This window comes from Lacerta agilis, chromosome 12 (assembly GCF_009819535.1).
Source record: "Lacerta agilis isolate rLacAgi1 chromosome 12, rLacAgi1.pri, whole genome shotgun sequence".
NCBI lineage: Eukaryota > Metazoa > Chordata > Lepidosauria > Squamata > Lacertidae > Lacerta > Lacerta agilis.
The window spans coordinates 21,557,719-21,573,808 of record NC_046323.1 but is presented as its reverse complement, the minus strand read 5'-3'; positions in this window follow the sequence as shown (position 1 = coordinate 21,573,808).

The following is a 16,090-nucleotide window of genomic DNA, read 5'->3' as shown; positions in this document are numbered from 1 at the left end:
GAGGGGAGAGGGGAGATGTATCCTTCCCTACCAAGCATACATCCCATTCCAGGCTGACTGAAGTATTTGAGAAAAGCACTCCTCTTAGGTATATGGGTTTAATATCAACACTCTTTTGCAGGTCCTGGTGGTCATATCCCTTGGGTTGCATTGTTAAATGAAATCTAGTACGGGCTTGAGCTTCATGTGATGTGAAGTGAATGCTGTTTGCTGAAATGGATGTGACATAAAAGCGTTCATGTAACCGTGGCCCTTGAACAGTTGTGCTTTGACTGACCAGTATCCCCATGATGCAGGGGCCCCCATGAACCTTGCAGCAGCTTCCTACTTCTTCCCCCACATGTCTTTTCCCTCATTTCCCCATCCCTTCTTTTAATCGCAGTGCACAGTATAGCCTAAGAGCTCTGTTTCAATTTGGAAACATTTCAAGCCTTTCCGTTGGGAAGCCTCCTCCATGCCGCAGAATAAGCAAGGGTTTTTCCACTCACACCAAATGAATTAGAACGGTGGTCGACAAAACAAGAAGCTTAAATCATCACCGTCTTACCTAGCTAGGAATGCTAGAAATGTGCTGTTTAACCGCAGAGGTTACAATCTGTATAGGAGATTGATTATAGAAGAGCTGCATAAGAGATAAATACACTCCACTGTATCAGAATTAATGTATTTGTTCTGCACATCTGTTAACTGCTTCACAGCCAGAGGCCACACAGGAGGTGGTGTACTGTACAACAATGCATTTTGTAATGCAGAAAATGCGATGCGGGAAATGCCCCATTCAAAATATTTAAATAAAATGTGCCAATTTTGATAGGAAGGGACATAGAGTTCGCTTCTAAATTATTATTTATTTAACACCCTCTCCATCCAGTCCCCCCTCCCCCAAATGTCCAATAGTATCTTTTACAATTTTTCACAGGCCAGGATGACAAAGAGAAGGGATTTCTATGAAAAGCTGAATGGACAAATATAACCCTGGCCCCAGCCATTGCTGCCACTGCTTCTTTTGGGCTATATTTCAGAACAGCTTGTGTGTGCTGCCACCCCCCACATCATGAAACTCTCCTGAGTATTGTTCCCTGACAAAAATCCTTTGGCCTGTTACTGTAAAGATATATTGGCTAAGCCATAGATGAAGTCTAACATTTTGGCACATGAGTCAATATTCAGAAGACAGAAAGCAGTTGCAGCACACAAGTGAGCAGAGTGGGATAAATCTTTGCAGCAAAACTATGATACTACCCACAGGGTGTTATGCAATAGAAGTGTGGCCACCCCAGGGCTGTTCTAATGCCTCTCAGTTCAGGAGGTCACATGATTCACATCTTGTCAATCTCATTCTGGAGGCCATTGGGGCTTTCATCATGAAGGGAGTTACTGTATTTAAATTTATTTATATCTATAGCTGCCTCGTGAAAAGCTTATGGCAGCGGGGGTGGGGGGCTTGAATAAAATATTTGGGGGCCCAGGGAAGCCCCACTCCACATAATAGATCACAAGGTGTGGTACGCACACACCATTTAAATAGCAATGGCTATCAATTTTGGGGGGGCCGACATCCTCAAATATTTTATTGGGGTTGGGGGACGAAGAGACCTCAGCCCTTAGGAGTTGGCTCCTTTGTTTGGCAGGTAACTATGAGTGAAAACATAGAAAAGGACGGATGTAGCCGGTTCATACCCATGCCAACAAAGGCATTGGCCATGGACATTGCAATGGTAATGCCACCCACACAAGTCTCCTGATTCATGCGGACTTACAGCAGCACCAGTGATCCCAGTGGAGGCAAAATAATAATGTTGTAGGAAATAATAACTTGACCACAGAAGCAGGAAACAGGAAGACCCATAAGACTGCTTCTTGCATTTGTTACTGCTGCAGTTGTGATGCTGCACATTCTGAAGTTTGGGCAGCAGTCACACAGACTAGAGTGAATCAGGCCAGGTGTATGGAATGATAGCCTTAGTACTGGGGTGGGGAGCCATCAACCCTTGGATTGGAGTCAGCCTATGGTCATGTTCTGCCATTCTAACCCATGGTTTTATTTGGAACACCATAACTTTGATCCATGCATTGATCAGTTCCAAATTCATATTGGCCATTCATTTATTCCGACCAACCCTGCTTGAGAATCCAGGGGTCCTTGCTCCAAAAAAGTGACTATCCTAGACTCACCCTGATGATAAAGCAGATTGGACTGTAGAGGGAAGAAGGTTGAAAGAGCAGCTACCTTGTTTTGGGAGTGGCAGAAATAAGGAGAGTGGGGAAGGGGGTGGCAGGGAGTGAGTGTGAGAGAGATCAATGATTCCACCTGCATTGGATCCAGACCCCAACTGACTTTCCCTGTGGGTCAACAGCTCTTCATAGGAAACCATTCCGAAAGGAAGGAAGGAAGGAAGGAAGGAAGGAAGGAAGGAAGGAAGGAAGGAAGGCTACATCACCAGTTCATCCCAATCTGTGTGTGTGTGTGTGTGTGTGTGTGTGTGAGAGAGAGAGAGAGAGAGAGAGAGAGAGAGAGAGAGAGAGAGAGAGAGAGAGAGAGAGTTGTTTACCATGGTTTAGGAAATCCTGTGCATGTTTATCTATGAGCAATTCAGAGGACATCACTTCCAAGTCAACCTGCACAGGATCAGGCAGTAATAAAGTGTTATTAAGAAATAATAAATATCACTTCACTTTTTAATAGTAGTAGTAGTAATAATAAATCTTGATGTGCCTCTTCCAGGTCATTCACACATGTAAATGTACCCACATACCTATGGAGGGGTAATAGCAAGTCATCAAATCATGTCTTTGGCTGATATCATTTGCTTCAAGATTCCTTCTTTAGGTGACCTCCAATACTACCGTGCGTGACAAAAATCACATATGCGGCTTTGGACAAAACTGCTAGTGGGGTGTCAGTATTAATAGACATGGATAACTAGTAAAAGCCACATGGGAAGGGAAAAAGCCAAATGAAAGATGTATGTCCATTTTAATTTATCATCATGCGTTAACTTGCTTATATGCAATCTGGGACCAAGATCATTTGTTTTAACCTAAGGACAGAAGTAAGAGGTTAACAAATGTGAATTTCTATACATTTAGAGGGGAAAGGCACTTCTTTTCTTTATTTCTTTTAAAACTGTTTTAAAATTTGTGTATAGTTTCCTTGTCAAGCGATATGAGGTTCTGTCTTGTGGTGTTACTCAGCCGTGATCTTACAATGTGTTCTCTGCCTCCTGTCAGACATATGATACTTTGTCCCTTAATAGACCAAAGTATCTCACAACCAGCTGAGCTCAGGGTCATTCCCAGGTCAGACTGGTTAAAGATGGCTGTCAACTCATTGCCAGAGTCACAAATGCACTTTAAATCACCTTTATCTCACTTAAAACATTGATGGTTTCCAGCGATGACTATAGCCATAATCATAACATCAAGATGCAATTTAGGAGAACGTTTTGTGGAACTACTGAAAACCTATCCCCATGTATGTTTATGCAAGGTCCAGCATAGTTAATGTTAGGGTAAAACCATGATATTATAAGTATCTATATCATTAATATAACAGCTAAAGTATTTGCAATATGCGCCCCCCCCCAACACCACCACCCAAAAACCCATTATGGTTTCCAGCTACATTACAAATGGTACAGATGATCTTAAGAGAGAACAATGAGTGAAATCCATCTTTTTAAAAGTAGAACACTAATTATTATTCTGACAAACGTATGCAATGGAAAGAGTAATGACAACAAAAGACATTATAATCACGGGTCCATGTCACCTGGTGTTTTTATTGTGATAGATAGTCTCTTTAGATCCTTGTGCCTATCGAACTTCTCCATGTTTTTCACCAGTCTCAGTGGTATACCAGAAAGACAAGCCTTAATTATAAATTTGCACATGCTTTATTAGTGTGAAGACATTTCTCTGGCCTGTCATTCCTGTTAGCTACATTTATGTTGACATGCACCAATCACACACACACACACACACAGCCCCGAATCTTTAGAACAACCACATTACAAATATATAAGAAGCTTGCAAACAAAGAATTGGCAGGTTAGCTCAAATAGACATGTGAAATTCAGGATCCCCAGCTGCCCCTGCACTGCTCAGCACATACACAACACATACCCCCCCTCCCTTGCTATTTTATTATAAGAAGCTGATTTCGTTCCATTATTATTAGAAGAAGCCCTATATAACTGGCAGAATTTCTTTGTCAGGTCTACTTCAGTCTTTCCCAAGCTAGTGCACTCCTTGTATTGGAAAAATCTGTACCCACTTCCTTGCAGTGCATCTTTGGGAGTAAACCCTACACAAATCCAGAATGGAGTCCCTAAGATGGTTGGATGGCGCCTTTTATGCCTCCTTCTGGCAACTCCTGTAGCCAAGCTGGTGCCAAACATATCCCTCTGCTTTCCTTTGGACCACATCAGCGAGGCCGAGAGGGGGTTCTTCTCATCTGGGCAGCCCAGGACCTCCATACACACTGCCCAGGCTTTCACCTTGGGGAGGTCACTTCAGTGCTGCTAACGCAGCAAAATGACACGTGAGGCAGCAGTTACAAGTTACTGGTCTTTGCAGCCACAGCAGTTTGACTTCACCCCCCAGAGGTGTACTCCATTGTCTCTCAAGACAGATGGGTGCTAACAACAGTTCCCATCACCTATGACCATTGGCCATGCTTGCTGGCACTTAATAAGAGTTTGATTTCAACCATGTCTGGCGGGCACCCAGTTGGGGGTGGACTTCTCCAGACTGTAGACTAGCAGCCGTGTGCCTCCTTAGCTACCTTGCCTGTAGCACTCCCAAATGTCACTTACCTTGCCCATTTTCTTCTTACCAATAGTGCACAATCCTGCTCTCAGGTTGGTTGGTTGGTTGGTTGGTTGGTTGGTTGGTTGGTTGGTTGGTTTTTAAAGTCTGAGTGACATAGTGGTTAAAATGCCAGACTAGGACCAAGGAGACCTGAGTTCAAGTCCCCACTCATCTATGAAGTTGACTGAGTGGCCAGCCACTCTTTTGTAGTCTAGCCCTAGCTCAGGGGTTTATTATGAAGATAAAGGGGAGAGAAACCCACATAAAGCCACCCTCAGTTCTTTAAATAAAGGACGATTGGGATAAACACGTAATTAACAATGCCCTTATTTTATTTCTAATTTTGCTTCAGTCCTCATTTCTCCGAGGCTTCTCCTCATTTTCTACATTTCCATCACCCCAGGGTCCTCTCTTTAGGCCACTGCCTAATGCAGTCATCAGCAATGCCTCCCCCTGACTTCCCTACTTATCTCTTAATTAGGTTGTGTTTTATACTCAGAAGTTCAACTAATGGTGTTCCACCCCAAGGGCACTCAGTTCCAGCCCTCCTGCTTCTCGCTTCTTTTCAGAGACTTACTCTCATGATGGTGGACAGCAGCAGAGACGACTAGTGTGGAGAGCTTGTAGCAGACACCTCACCTTGAAGGCATGAGTACTCATGTGAAACTTCCATTGCTGCCAAGGAGGCAGGAAATAGTGGTGACTGGCTCAGTCCATTATACTGAGAGACACAGGGAACTCAGCTTCTAAGATTCTCTGAGAGCAGCGGATGCCCACATAAATCTTTTAATTTTTGTTGGTGCCATAAGCCACCCCATGCTGCTGGACTCCTTTCTCTGTAGGTTTTGAGAGAAATAAAATTAATAAAACATGGGGGGGTTCAGAAAAGAGGAAGGTTCACAGCCATTAGCTCATAAAATAAAGTACATTGAATTAGATGTTGCCCAAAAACAAAAACAGCAAAACCTGATCTGATACAGGAAAAAATACAGAACAAATGTTATGAATATCAAATAAAGCCACATTTCGTTGGAACTTGCCATCAACTTGGAAGGCTTTAAAACAGGATAAGACACATTCATGAAGGAGAGGTCTATCGATAGCTACTAGCTTCCACAATTGGAGGCAGCAATGCTTCTGAATACCACTTGCTGGAAAACACAGGAGAAGAGAGTGCTGTTGTGCTCAAATCCTGCTTGTAGGTTTCCCACAGGCATCTGGTTGGCCACTGTGACAACAGGATGCTGAACTAGATTGGCCATTGGCCTGATCCAGCAGGCTCTTGTTATGTTCTTAGAATATGAACAATTATAAAACCTCAAAACTTTCCATCCATCATCCATCCAAATCTGCCTCTGTCTACTTTTATTTATCTATCACTAATAGATGTATTTCCCATAACCTCCATAACATATTTCCAAACTGCTTCTGGCCTTTCAGCCCAAAATTGCATTGTGACTTTAGGCTGAAAGAGCAGAGGCCATTTGGAAATACAGTAGGGTGCCAAAAAAAACCAGAGTGTCCCCCAGTATCAGCATTCCCTACCAGTGGATATGTTTATGTTTACAGAATACATCACCATGTTAAGCTACTGCACAGGTTCTCTGCTTGGGTATTAGCGTAGAGAATTGCTGCTATGTCCCAAAAGCATTGTTTATAGTCAAACGATCTGGAAAAAAACCCAAGGGTCGCACAGAGGTTTACCAATCTTCATACAGGCCAATGAATTCCCTTCAGGGAGCCTCTCTAGCTAGACTGACACTAGAAACACAGTGGCTTGTTGACTGAGAATGTTAGCTCTTCTCAATTTCATGAAGTCTAAACAACAAACTCAGTTTTGTGTCTTAAACAAGGGCTGCTTTGGAAAGAAACCACCAAGTATTCAGAAGCACGTCAAAGAATCAAGTGCAATCGCATTCAATTTCCAGGTTCTGATAGTGAAATAAGCAATTTAAAGAGCAAATGGGGGAGGGAGCCGAGAGTTCCTTCAGTTTTACCCCACTGGCTTCTGAGTCCATCTCTCAGATCCCTCTGCAGAAGCCTGTCAGCTCTCATTCCAGCTCCAGCGTTTCTATATCTGTGTCTTGACCTCTGCCGGCACAAGAGTGTCTCTAGGGTTTGTGCCCCAAACAGAAATAAAACCCTGTAATCTGTTTACATGCCTAGGAAGTGTTTCTTTCTCAAACTGGAGTCCCCAAAGATTCAGAGCCTCAAGACTCCTTGGAGACATATCAAGGTGTCATGCCCTGTGCCGGGGTGAGGTAAAAAACAGTAGACCCATGTCCAGATCTATTAATTGTTTATTAGCTGGCTTTCCCTGAGGTACACATATATTTACACAAAATAGACTTCCAAGTCACAGCTGGTTGCAGCTAGTTACAAAGCGAAGCTGGTATATGTCGACTTTCTAGACAACAGCTCCTAATCCCTTGTTAGAGTTCGCTGAAGGCAGACATGTCGCTAAGTGCACTTCCAAGCTTTTGAAGTCATTCTACCATTGGCTAGAGAGGGCTGCATCACGAACCTTTTAGTATTAAGAAGAACCAGGTTGTGGCTATATGCAATAGCTCTGTGTATTATTGAAAGATCTTAGACACCATTTGGCTTTTTCCACAGCTGTGATCCTGAAGACGCTTCCTTAAAAATGCATTCAAGCATATTTTGGACCGAAAAGTCCTTATTTTGGACCATGAAATGTGCACATACATCACAAATGTATCTTTGGAGGCGCTGGGAGTCTGGGAGCCCCTGTCTCCTCCAGTTTTATAACGTCAAGACAAGTGTACGTCTCCCACTAATGTTAGAGAATCTTATATGCATATGACAGCATTGCAGCATGAAGACAGACCTAGGATATCGTTTGTTACTTGGGCATTCCAACTGAAATATTAAAATTACTCACCAGCCCCTCTGCCCTGAGACCTGAAATTCATGGGTCTAAGAAGCTGTGCCACTAACCCTGCCTAGCTCCATCCTTCTCCTTTGCCCATAGTTGTGCCTTGCAGATACTACCATCTCTGCACACTCCTCACTCATCATGTGACCTGGGTGCCCAAAGGGCTGGTGCTGTTCTCTTGACCCTCTCTTGTCTCCCACCCTGCATATTACTTGGATGGCCTGTTGTTGCAAGACTGTATCCTTCCTTTCTTTACCTAATGCATGTATGCTAAGGCTGCATTCAGAAGGGAAAGTCCTGCCCCTTGGCTGCTGCACAAACTACAATTCTCCTGCCTAAGGCCAAACCTGAGTCACCATCAGTATGTGCTGTTTGCTAACCTTTGTGACATGATTCAGCTTGTACAACAAAGAATATTTTTATAGCCTTATCGAGCATGCACCCTTCTTTAAATTTGACAGACCTGTTCACAGCCTTAAATGTATGAAATAGATTTACATTAAATACATGGGGATTTCTGCATTCACGTTCTTAAGACTATGCAGTTTTAAAAAATCCTCAATGAATTTCTAAGTACAAATATTTGGACATTCCCCTGTCTCATATTTAGAATTTTTTTATTTATTAGATTAGATTTATTATGCATTTGTATTGCATATTCTATATGCATTACCTATACAGAGCACTGAATGTGTATATATTGAAGCTGTGTTTTATTTCATCCATAGGAAGTTCTGCCTATGGCAATTATATATATCTAGGAATATTACTTACAACTGAAAATCTCTGTTCAGTTATACCAGGTATGTAGAATTCTATCTAGATACAGATTTTTGCTCTCACCACCAGCAAAACAGGTCAAGACTAGACATCAGGACAATCCTCTGTTTTAAAGCATTTGGTCCATTTATATAACCATGTAGCAATGAAATTCAGTTGTGAATTTCTCTCCCTTTCAATTTAACTGTCCCCTTCCTGAACCCACAACTTAAGTAACCAGCAGTGGAGGGCAATGAGGGCATCAGGCTTACCAAGTTGGGCTCCTTTTCTGTTTTATTTTATAGGTTTGACCTTTCTATCAGGAAATATTAGGCCTATAGATGAACTTGCTGCAGCTCTCCACCTGGCTAGCAAGCAGCTAAAGAAGAACCTAGTCTCCTGTGTTTTCTCTGCTCTTAAGTTCATGTCACCATCACTAGAAGACGGCAAAAGATGTGGGAAGATGAACAGTGTGAGGAGAGATGTATCTTCCTTTGGTCTCAGCTTGATGGGAAATGATGAAAAACATCTGGGGCTATGAAAATGTCCAGTCCAAGTCTCTGTTTACTGAACTCTTTGCAAATGCCAGCATCTGTCACCAAGGAACCTCTGAAGGGGTTACCCTATCGCAAGATCCTGATGGCACGTCCAATACCTTTTCCCTAGAGTACATACACTGTTGTCTGAGGCAGTGGTGAAAGAGACAAAGGAAAGCAGATCAAGTTTGGGCAATCAGCTTATTAGCAGAATAAAGAAATCAGAGCATGAGTAATCAAGATAGATGCTTCATTCATCTACCAAGATTTTGAAGAAGAAGAAGAAGAAGAAGAAGAAGAAGAAGAAGAAGAAAGTATTTTCTGCAAGCATAGGGATGATATTGGATTTGTGCATCAAGCATATAGTATGCATTCCTGCCTACCATTTCAAACAGCAATAACTTGCTTAATTCTCATACGAGTTCATTGCTTTAAGTTCTGTGCAAATTGACTCTTCAATATAGGCTAAATCATTATTCTGTGAACCACCCTGTGATCCTATGATGAAGGGTGGTATATAAATCAAATCAAATCAATCAATCAATCAATACAATGATCCCCGGTGCGTCATGAAGTGTGGTGCCTATTTCAGATTCTATTGTAATGCCTAAAAGAGTATAGGCGCTGTCTGTGCCTTTTGACAAGGGAAATCTACTACTTCTCTCTGCCCAGGAGGACAGAAACACTCATGAACCCTTTGCTCTGTTCCAAAGTAAACCAGGACAGGGACAAATCCATAACTTAAAACCTGGCATTAAGTACAAAGCATGCATAAGTAAATGCACCACCCACCAGTAGATCCAGCAACAAGATGGCTATGTTTATAAAAAAAAACTCATTTAAATTTCCTTACCTTCCCCATTCTTGTCCGTGCAAGAAATTCAACCCTTTTGGTCAATCACTCACTCTCAGCCTAAATTATCTTGCAGGATTGTTGTGAAAATAGAATGTGGAGAAGGATAACTATGTATGCCACCTTGAGCTCCTTAGAGAAAAAGGTGGGGTATAGATGCAATAAATAAATAAATAAATAAATAAATAAATAAATAGTCAATTTGTCTGTGGAAACCATAGAATTGCAAAGTTCGAAGGGACTCCAAGGGTCACCACACAATGCAGGAATCACAGCTGAAGAATCCCCAACAGATAACCACCACCATCTGTTTAAAAACCTCCAGTAAAGGGGAGTCCACCAACTTCCTCTCTTTATTTGGTCAGCGGCGCTTCCCGTTCAAATGTTTAGCCAGTGCAACCTGCATTCTCAATTTATTTTTACGAGCTGTAAGTTTAAGTTCTTGCATTTCCTAGACTGAAGCTAAAGTCCTATACTTGCTAACCTAGGAGTAAGTTTCACTGAACAAAATGGGACCTACTTCTGAATAGGCATTTATAGGAACATATCAAAAGTGGTTTTGCTTTTAAAAAAAAAAATCATTGAGGTTTTGCAAAGAAATGAGGTTCTTTGGTCTAACTGGTTTGCAAAAGACAACATTCTCTTTGCCCACTATTGAAAAGGAAGAAAATGGATACCTGTTGAGATTACCTTTTCAATTTATTTCTTCTCCAACATTTGAAAAACCAATGATAACCAGCATGGTCAAGTAGATATAAACCTGTACTTGAATCTGGGCACTTGGGTAGGTACATTATGTGGCCTTAAGTTGCCTCTCTCACTTCTGCACCTGTAAAATGGGAATAAAATACCAATTTGGATTAACAAGGTTGTTGACATATCCAACACTGTCAAGCACTTTGAATTATGAGTACTCCTGGGAAGAATTCTAAATCATCTTATATATATATAAATTTGGGTGGGTGGAATATAGCAATATGATATGCAAAGAAGACGGGCACCACAGCTATTAGAATCCAAAAGAGTTCCGTCACTGGATCCGACATAGAATGTAAAACTGAAGTGCAGATAGAAAAATCAAATAGGAATTGAGTGCTCTTGATTTATGGATTAAAAAATGGATCAGTAGAGGCAATTTTATTGGAGACTGCTACATTTTGGGCTGTTTTCTCCATGGTTCGCAGAATCAAAGCAGCTATTCTGTCTGCAGCACTGTTGGTGTGGCATCTTTCGTCAAAGTCTGCCTAACAGTCCCCCCTCCTGATTCATTAGGCATAGGCCACACATTTTGGCTTGTGATCTCCCTATGAGTACCATTTGCATTCGACTTCAAGAGGATGTGGAATGGATATTTAACCAAAGAAGCAACTGTATTAAATCCAAGGCGGGTTTTCTACAGGGCTGGTACCGGTGCACGGGTGGCTGGGAACCCGTGCATTCTAGGGCACCTTGTGAATATGACGCACGTATTAGTTGCACAGGGTTATACACTCCTTGGGAATCTGTGATTGACAGAGAATGTTCTGCGCACCCATTTCAAGGAGTGCGTTTCCCATCCCCTCGAGCAGCTTTTTATTTGCTTATGAAGCCTGAACTGCTCCTATTTAAACATAAGGAACCACAAGCAGTTAAAGCATCTGAGTAGAACTACTGTATGTTAAAAACTGCTTTTCTTAACTCAGAAACATAAGAAGAAAGCGATTTGTGGGAGGGGGAGACCTATCGGAGTTCATGCGGTGTCTTTTTACAACTATGTTACCTTCCGGTGATATTTTGTTAATTCGCTTTAATTTTTTTAATTTTCATGTACAGCAATGGTGACTCAGTGCAAACACATTCTTTGCACGTGTTCACTGCTAAACCCGAATACTGTCAGACTTTGAACTTCAAAGATATTTTTCTTTCTCTCGTTTGTGCATAAGTTCCTAATATTAAACTGCGCGCGTCTCGCATCCATAACAACGCCTTTCTCTGCAAATGGTCTGCAAAATGAGTTTACTTTTTTGTTGCGATCCTATATAAAGGAAGGGGCTGCAAAATTTCGTTTCATTTGTACCCTTGCAGGATTAATACCGAAGTAAGCCACTTGCAATTATTGCCTGTAATTCGACCCATTGGTGGGGAAACTCTTTAAAGGAGGTCTCTACCTATGTCGGTGGTGGTCGTGTGTGCTTGCACCCATCTCTATCATGACCGGCCTTCTTTGATGTTACTTTCTTGTCTTCCTTTCTTGCAGTTTTGCTTCAAGAAACGGAGTTGCGCCTGTTTAAAATTAGTGTCTCTGCAGATTGCTAAAGCGATCCCGTGGTTAATGGATGGCGCAGAAGTTTAGCAGAAGACTCTCCCCAGTCTGATCTCTCAGAGGGTTCCCCGGGCCAAGTACCGCAAATCCGCCTGCATTTAAACCCACCAGTGTCAAACGCGCGTTGTTGAGTCCGATCAGTTGGCCTGTTATGGGGGGCCATTCGGATTCAAACCGATTTCGTTCCATTTAATTGTCTGGCGCAAAATCGGGCGGGCTGCAGCGCGGAGTGAATCTGGAAATGCCCAGTTGCATTTGGATTTCCCGCAAGATAGTGATATAGATTATATCCACTAGCTTTCCCAGGTTTCTCACCCCGGGGGTTGCTTACCCTCTCCCCCACCCCACCCCGCCCTGCACTTTTTTGTGTTTTATATTAATTTAATCTCTTCTGGAAGTTTTCTAGGGGAATCGTGTTCGGACCTGTTTCTCTGAAATTGCCAACGCCTTCGAGAGCAAATGTTCCTTTTTTGATTCTCCCTTAACAGATTGCGCGAGCCGATTTCCATCCCAGTCCTAATCACACTCCCGCGGAATCAAAGAGAAGCAAAAGGAAGCATCCGAAGAAGAGCAGAGAAACGGGGAAGAGACAAATGTGAGTCTCGTCCCCTCCTCTCTCCTGCTCTGGATTGCCTCGAACTCGAGTGGGCAAACCGGGTGACTGGGGTGAGCTTCAAAAGCCAGGCGTGGGCCCCGCTGGGTTGAAACACCTTCCTCCTGCAGCAGGCATCACAGCCTCCATCGGGTTTGGCCGAGGTTGTCCCAACTGAATTCCTGAGCTTGAGACAAAGAGCGGGGGGGGGGCACCCAGGAGAGTTTATGATGCACAAGCCATTTAAAAAAGAAAGGAATTTCAACTGTGAAAGACAGCCCAGGAACATGCCTAGAGGCCACAGGAATAGTGGAGGGGAGGTTAGGGAATCTTAGTTTTTTTTTGTTTTTTTTAACGATTGACCCCACTAACACATCTCTGTATTAATCGGCTGCATATTTTAAAAATTATTTTTAGTTTGCCCAATTATTTTATTTTTAACCCATCTTCTGCCTTTCCTCATAGGTAAGTGTTTCTTTTTTAAAATTAACTTCCACCTCTCTTCTCTTCTTTTAAAATGTGGTTATTTAAAAAAGAAAAACATATGACCCCCTAAAACGCCCCCCTGAAACTAAACTCAGAGTGATATATTCGGTTACCAGCGAGAACCTGGAAGCAGGGGGTCCTGGAAACGCTTGCTTTGGATTAGTTCCGCAGATCTAATATGTGCGGTATGCCAGAAAGAAGGTTATCAGGATCAGCGCTTTGGAAATGCGGCTGAATTGTCTTCCCCCAGGAACAGTGCTTAGAGGCGCACGCTTAAGAATCTGTCCCTCAGTATGCCTCTGCCTAGCGAAACGGCGCAGCGTCTTTCAACGTTATCCCTGCGTTAGGACAAAACAATTAAAGATGCTCAGCATCTCAAAGGAAAAATGGGAAGCCGCCGAGTTTATGGGTGATAGTTCCTGCTAGCCAATATGCTAATGAAAATTAGATTCTGCCTCGAACGTGATCTGCCCGGAGAAAAAGGCTAATAAATTCCCATTCCGGATGCATTTATGCAGAGATTAGGTGAACTTTGACCTCTGGAGAGTTGTTGCAATTAGACACAACGTGCAGCACCTTCAAATGTTCGGTTTTTGCGCAGTCCCGCGGTCCCTTCCCGCTTGCTTTCATTAAAATATGGACCGGGAGGAGCGTGCAAACACGTTAAAGAACTCGCATTTGTTCACACGAGCAAAGGCGCGCCCGCGCTCGCACACAATTTGAAAATTGTGCGCGCCTTTCGAAGCGTCTCCGGGGGGTTGTTAAGAGACTGGCTGCATTATTATAACGCAAATTCTGTGCTTTCTCGATTTGGAAGCCCGCTGCCTTGATCTCAAGCAGGGCTTGCTTCGAGGAACATCTGAAGCGCCTCAAATGGCCGCCTCTTTCCAGTGCTTCTTTCCTTGAATAATGCAGCCAAAACTGTCCTCAACCCAGCTGAGTCGAAGCAATGGGATCTACAGCTTGGCTGGAGACCGGGGGTGGGGGGGGGATTCCTTTAAATTCTCTGGTTTGTGTAGATACGGCGAAAAAGTTTGATTCAGAAATGCATTTACCGGGAAGTGCATTCTTGCTGAAGTCATCAGGGCTTGCTGCCCAGAAAGCAGATGAAAGGCCCGCGGTTTGATCTGTATAATTTAAAAGTTGTTGTTGCAAACAATCTCTCTCTTTCACTCACTTAAAAAAAAGTACACTAATTTTAACAATGGCTAAAGATCATCAAGGCTAGAACAAAGAAGAGCTAGAAGGAGAGGAGGAGGAAGCAAGATTTTAACCCCACAACTGGAAAAAAGATGTTTTTAGTTTTAAGTCAAAGGATCAAGTTTAGCATTAGAATAATAGACAAGGGGCTCCGCTGGGAGGTGTGTGTGTGTGTGTGTGTGTGTGTGTGTGTGTGTGTGTGTGTGTGTAAATAATTGTTGCCTTTAGCAGAGAGCTGAAATAAACCACTGGGACACATTCTAAAGTGACCCACCGCTGAATTCATTTCTGCTTGAACTTTCGGTGAACCTGAGATTAAACAGGGGTGAGCAGCTAAGCAGTTTGTTGCGAGCTGCCTTTTCAACAACCCTTTTCAGACTGAGTAAATATTGATCGCTTTCAATCTGATTGCCCCAGAGGAAAACACCGAGCATCTCAATGTAGCCTCCAAAAGTAAACTTTAAAGGTGAACATCGAAAATAGATCTCAGGCTTGAAAGAAGACGCTCAATTCCTTGAGACGTTTGGCTGAGTTGAGGGCAATAAATATATATACACAGTCATAAGAGGACCAGGATGCAAATAAGCAGACCAAGGATAGTTGCTGTTGGCATCTCTATCTCAATAATAATAATAATAATAATTAGTAGTAGTAGTGACCCCCCCCTCCTCATCTTTTTGCACAGTTTGGGGGAAAGGATGAGAAGCTTTATCGCAAATTCTTTTGTAAATAAAAAGAACATGAGGCACTAATCGATTCACAGGTGTGATTAATCGATTTGTAGCAGCGATTGACTAATTCAGCCGCAGAGACAGCAGCGTGGGTTTCGGAGAGCCGTGAAACCGTGAAGCTCTCAGAGCAAGTTACCCCGAAGCATCCGTGCACAAATCTTCACTCACACACAACGTGCTTGGCTTTTATTTCATCCAAAGGAAGTCCCATAGCCTTTATATCTCACCTCAAATTAGGCAATGCTTTGGGGTCTCCTTCCAAATACCGTTCATCGATGAGAGAGTCCGCCGACCACCACCCCATTCTAAATCCGTTTAGGATCGAGATGTCAGCAATGTTATTTGGCTGACAAGCCTATTGATCAAATGTCATATATACGTATATATCTATAGATATATGAGGAGAGCGGCCTCAGCTCCCATTGAAGGGCGGTGTTCCTGCCCCAGCATAAATGAAGCTGCTAGAGAGGAATGCTTTTTCTTGCTGGTTTTTGTCCAAACCAGAGAAGCTGCAATTTCACACACTCTTACTGGGGAGCAAGTTCACACTCAGCTGGGGGGGGGGGGGAGACAGATTTCAGGGTAAACGTGCCTAAGGTCGAACTTGTTATTATTTAGGAAGCACTGCTGCAGCGGGCGTCAGTCAAGAAGCCTGCGTCAGGAAAAGCGAAACAAAATAGGAAATTCTTTCCAGTAGCACCTTAGAGACCAACTGAGTTTGTTCTTGGTATGAGCTTTCGTGTGCATGCACATTTATTCCTGAATAACCTCCACATGAAACGTTTTAGCAGGAAGGAGGAACTTTCTTGCTGGGGGGTTTGGCCCTATGTTGGTGTCCCCGAATCGGGGCCCACTAGCGGCCCCGGCCTGATCTAAAGCGGGTCGCAACGGCAGCCCTACCAGATGGTAAAATAATAGGAATA